Below are 6,000 nucleotides of genomic sequence, written 5' to 3' on the forward strand. Positions count from 1 at the left end.
GATGAATCGGATCTTTACACCGTTTTTGGATAGGTTTGTGGTTGTTTTCATCGACGATATCTTAGTCTATTCTAAGACTAAGGAAGAGCATGAGGAGCACTTGAGGATAGTTCTACAGACTTTGAGAGATAATCAGCTTTATACCAAGCTATCCAAGTGTGAGTTCTGGTTAGAGGAAGTGGCTTTTCTGGGCCATGTAATATCTAAGAAGGGGGTATCCGTGGATCCTAGTAAGATTGAGGCCGTTACCAAGTGGGAATCACCGAAGAATGTTGTTGAGATTCGGAGTTTCTTAGGCCTTGCTGGCTACTACAGGAGATTTGTGAAAGATTTCTCTACCATAGCACGACCTATGACATCCTTGATGAGGAAGGAAGTCAGATTTGTTTGGGATGAGAGTTGTGAGACGGCGTTTCAGACCCTAAAGGAACGCTTGACCACAGCTCCTATCCTAGCCTTGCCAGAGGGTTGTGAGAACTTTGAGGTATATACCGACGCTTCAAAGAATGGTCTTGGTTGTGTTTTGATGCAGGGAGGGAAAGTTATAGCCTATGCTTCGAGATAGCTGAAGCAATATGAGGAGAACTACCCTACTCATGATTTGGAGCTGGGTGCAGTTGTGTTCGCTCTTAAGATTTGGAGACACTACCTTTATGGAGCAACTTTTAAGGTGTTCTCTGATCATAAGAGTCTAAAGAATATCTACACTCAGAAGGAGCTTAACATGCGACAGAGACGGTGGATGGAGCTGATTGGAGATTATGATATAGAGATCATCTATCACGAGGGTAAGGCTAATGTTGTTGCAGATGCATTGAGTAGGAAGAGCATTCATTCGCTATGTACAGCTATGTCCTTGCTGAAGTTGAGGGATGAGATGTCTAGTTTGGGGATCTTTATGATTCGAGAGAGGGATACCATCGGGGATTTGACGATCGAGCCAGAGTTGTATGAGAACATCAAAAGTAAGCAAGAGCTTGATCCTAAGATTCAGGAGTGGAAGTCAAAGGTAGAGAGTGGAACGGCTTCCAGGTTTTCTATCCATCCAGATGGGAGTGTTCGTTTTGATGGGAGATGGTGTGTCCCTGAGGATGCAGAGTTGAGGAGAATGATCTTGACGGAGGCTCATTGCACTCCATATTCAGTTCACCCGGGTGGTGACAAACTTTATAGAGATCTTAAGAAGACTTTTTGGTGGGCAAACATAAAGAGAGATGTAGCTGAGTTTGTGGCCAGATGTTTGACCTGTCAAAAGGTCAAGGGTGAACAAAGGAGACCACAAGGTAAGATTCAGTCTTTGTGAGACCGAGTGGAAGTGGGAGTCGATCTCCATGGACTTCATTGTGGGGTTACCTAGGTCACAACAAGGTAACAACATGATTTGGGTGATTGTTGATCGGTTAACCAAGTCAGCTCATTTCGTTCTCATGAAAGATACTTGGTCTAAGATGCAGCTGGCATTGGGTTACATGAGGCATGTGGTTCGGTTACATGGTATACCTAAAGATATCGTTTCTGATCGTGATGCGAGGTTCATATCCAAGTTTTGGCAAGAGCTGCAAGAGTTGATGGGTACAACTTTAAAGATAAGTACAGCCTTTTATCCGGCAACCGATGGTCAGATAGAACGGACCATTAAGACCTTAGAGGATATGCTGAGGGCATGTATTATGGACTTTGGGGGCAGTTGGGAAGACAGGCTTGATTTGATCGAGTTTTCATACAATAACAGTTATCATACAAGCATTGGGATGGCACCTTTTGAAGCTTTGTATGGCCGGAAATGCCGAAGTCCAGTTTGTTGGGATGATAGTTCTGAGACGGTGGTTTTAGGGCCACAGCTGGTTCAACATATGGTTGAGCAGATCCAGTTAATTCGGCAAAAGATGAGAGCAGCTCAAGATCGTCAGAAGAGCTAGGCTGACTTGCACCGCAAGGACATTGAGTTTATGGTAGGTGACAAAGTTCTTTTAAAAGTGTCACCTATGAGAGGTGTTATGAGGTTTGGGAAAAAGGGTAAGCTAAGCCAAAAGTTTATAGGTCCTTATGAGATTTTGGACCGTGTTGGCGAGGTGGCCTACAGGTTAGCGTTACCACCAGCTTTGGATAGAGTACACAATGTTTTTCATGTATCTCAACTTCGGAAGTATGTGAGCGATCCGTCGCATATCCTTGAGATGGAGAACATCGAGCTTGATGAATCCTTGTCCTACGCCGAGATTCCTAAGAAGATTCTTGATCGCAAGGTTCGTAAGACCCGGAATGGTGAGACGGTCTTACTCAAGGTCCTTTGGTCTAATCATAATATGGAGGAAGCCACATGGCAACCCGAGGAAGCTATGCGAGAACGTTTTCCTAACCTTTTTGATCAGGTATGTTTGGTTACGGGGACGTAACCGTTGTCTTTTTAGGGGGTAGGAGATGGTCGTGGTCGTGTTTTGTTTTGTTTGTTGTTTTGCTCTGAGTCGGGGTAATGACTTTTGTGGTGACTTATATAGTTCCTTGGTGTTGTTATATGTGGTTAGTATAGTCTTGTGGTGTAGTGTTGTGTTTTGTTTTATAGTACAGTGTGAACTTCGGGACGAAGTTCTTTTTAAGGGGGAAGATTGTAACACTACGGATTTTCTTTGGCGACTACTCGACCGAGTAGAGCCTACTCGACCGAGTAGTGCTGTTGTTATGAGTTGTTTTGGTTCTGCCGATGAATACTCGGCCGAGTATAGTGAATACTCGACCGAGTAGAGGATACTCGGCCGAGTATAACGATACTCGACCGAGTATTCGGCCTGGCGAGTATTATTTTGACGGTTTGATTAGGGAATGTTTAAGATTATTTTATATCCCGCGTCCGTTTTCAAAACATCATTTCAACTTCATCAATTTCTACGTTACCCTAGTTACACCCTAATCATTCCCTAATCTTTCCCTTAATCATTCCGTAGCATCGTCGTGTGGGTAATCTTCGTGACTCTTGCGTATAAGTTCTCGTTGCACTGTTGGTAAGTCCTATCTTTATGATTATTTGTACTCTTTGGGGTTACTGTATATATATATATATGGAAATGGGATTTTGGGAATTGTGCAATGTGTAATTGTGTTACATGATTATTGTATAGGAGAAGACTTCGTAGAGGAGCCTTTTTGATTGTCCGTGTTGCATACTACCGTTGGTTGCTAAGGTAGGGTTTCCTACTCAGTTTACTATTATTGTAAGACATGTTGTTGTGATTATTGTTATCTGTTGATCATCGGAGTATGGAGATTATTGTAACGATGTTGGTGTAAGGGTGTTGAGATGGCTGTGATGTATTGTGATTGTGATTGTGGTGGAGTCACTTGCGGGAGTGGCTTCACACCCTAGTTCGCCCTCCGTGGAACCCGCCACGGGAGGGGATGTGCACATTAAGGGACAGGGATTATTGTCGCTCGTTGAGGAGCTGGACTAGGTGGGATCGGCTGCGGTCACCCACTGGCGGCGAGGATTACCTGTTGCGATGGGTAATCTGGCAGGGCTACACACTTCAGTGTGTAGTCAGTTACTGTGTGTGAATGGAGGATTAGGAATTGGCGATGATCAGTTGATTTCTCCGTTTGTTTATTTTAATGATTGAGTAATACTGACCCCGTGTTGTTTGTGGAATCTGCGGTGATCCATTGGGGATGGTGAGCAGGCTTGACAGGTATTGCTAGTGTGAGCTTGGGGACTGTCTTGGGAGAAGTGCCATCACGAGTCATAGCATCACCGTCTGAGTCTTAGTTGGATTTCTTTTATTGTCGGACTTTGAAGTTGTATTTTGTTAAAACAGTATTTGAGTTTGGTTGATGTAAACTTTACACTTTACAGTAGTTTAATAAATGTGCTCAGTTCAGACGCTTTTTGATATGTACTAACCTCGGGCAACCGAGATGGTAACACACTTTCATGGTAGGGTGGTCCTGGTAAGGCACCTTGGTATGAGGGGGTGTTACACTTTTTCCGCCTAATTTCCGTATGGGCTTTTGTAATTAGTCCATAGGTTAGGTTTAGAGTGGATTTTTCGTATAAGGGGGAGAAGAGAACAACATAACTGGATCTCTTCCCTCTCTCGACACTTTTACTCTATACTTTGCTACTGTTAATTGGAATTTTTGCTTGCTTTCTACATTTTTGGCTACTCGGATTCGGATTGTATTGGTGCTATTATTCTTCTTTAATCTCCTAATCTTAATTATTGCTTTAATTCCTTCTCTCTCTTATTGTCATCATAATTGCTTTAATTCGATCTTTATTAGTTTTGTTATTATGTTTAGTTTCAATTATCTATTTGTTATTATTGTTTGTTCAATGATGATGCGTAGCTAATTCCCCTCTACTAAGACTAAAGGGGATCCATAATTATAAAGGGAAAGTAATCGATCTATTGGGTTAATGCTGGTATAATCTTTATTGTTAACCGCTGCAATTAACTGTATCTGTTAAATTGAGTCGACGCAATTAGGCATTATATCTTAGTGACCCTTGACCTGGACCGAAAGGTTGGAGAAGGCGAGACTAGTAGCGAACAATAGAGCATTATAGTTAGGGTGAAAGCTAAGCTATTTGTGCTTTAGGGCGAATTGAGACCGAAAAGAGATATTCACTGCCCCTCAGACCGTATTTGAATTGACCTGAGACATGGATTACTTGACTGAATGATTATGGTGAACCGTCCGTCTTAGCTGTTTTTCTCTACTTGATTTATCTTTATTCTCTTATTTTCTCTTCCGTATCCTTATCATTAGTTTAGAATCAAACATTTAAAAACCCCCCAATTTGGTTACCTTGACGGACTTAGATAAAACTGACAATTTTCCATCTCCCTGTGGATTCGACCCGACTTCCCAAGCTATATTAGTTAGAGCCAGTTGGTTATTTTTGATAGGTATTCGACTACCCTGTCAAATTTTGGCGTCGTTGCCGGGGAGGTGGCGCAATTTTGTTGCTTTATTTAAGTTTGTTTCTCGTCTCAAAGAATTTATTCCTTGAAACTGATCTCATTTTTGCAAAGTTTTTGATTAGCTTTGCAGGTTAGTTGTTGCTTTGTGAAATCTATTTGCCAGAATGCCTAAGTTAGCCAACCATTCAGAGCCTACTGTGGATTCACTTCCAAAAGGTTTCCTATTACCCATTACTGATCAGAGAAACTTTGGAATCCACCCATCTTACATACAGCTGGTAGAGAGAAATCTCTTTAGGGGGGTACCTGAAGAAGATCCATGCAGGCATATAGAGTTGTTTACAGAGTATTGCTCTACCATTCCCCTTTCTGCTTGGGTGATATAGGACAAAGTGAAGGGAGCCCTCTTTCCCTTTTCTTTAGCTGATGATGCCCGGGAGTGGTTGAGAGATCTTGATAGGGAGGCAGCTGGTGTAACCGACTGGAGTTCCCTTGCTTTGGCCTTTTACAGGCGATATTTTCCGCCGCAGCGCACCAATACCTTGAGAGCTCAGATTAGTTCTTTTGAGTAGCTACCTACTGAAGATTTGAGTGGGGCTTGGACTAGGTTCAAGAAGCTTGTCCGTTCTGTGTCTCATCATGGGTTCAAGAAATGGTTCCTTTGTACCCAATTCTACAATGGTTTATATCGGAGCGAGAGAGCTATTCTTGACAGCGTAGCTAAGGGGAGGTTCACGAAGAATGTTGAAGATGACCAAGGGTGGCGTCTCATTGAAGAGATGGCTATTCATGTTTCTGAATATGGAAATCCCCGAGGTAGTGAGCAAGTTATTGAGTCAGCAGCTGCTGCAGTGGAAGGTCCTAGCAAAAGTCTAGGTAATGTGGAGATTACAGAAGTTTCAGGCGAGAGTGCTCAGGTTTGTTCGATTACTGAGTATGTTGAGCTATATGGTAGATGTGGTATGGAAGGGCATGACCCTATTGGATGCCTGGCGAGTACAGAGCGTGTCCTTGCTTATCAGAAATACAAGCAAGGAGTTCCTTTTTCTCAATTGTACGAAGAAATAAGGAATGCTCCTACTCT

Source organism: Silene latifolia, unplaced genomic scaffold (assembly GCF_048544455.1).
Source record: "Silene latifolia isolate original U9 population unplaced genomic scaffold, ASM4854445v1 scaffold_358, whole genome shotgun sequence".
NCBI classification, from domain to species: Eukaryota; Viridiplantae; Streptophyta; class Magnoliopsida; order Caryophyllales; family Caryophyllaceae; genus Silene; species Silene latifolia.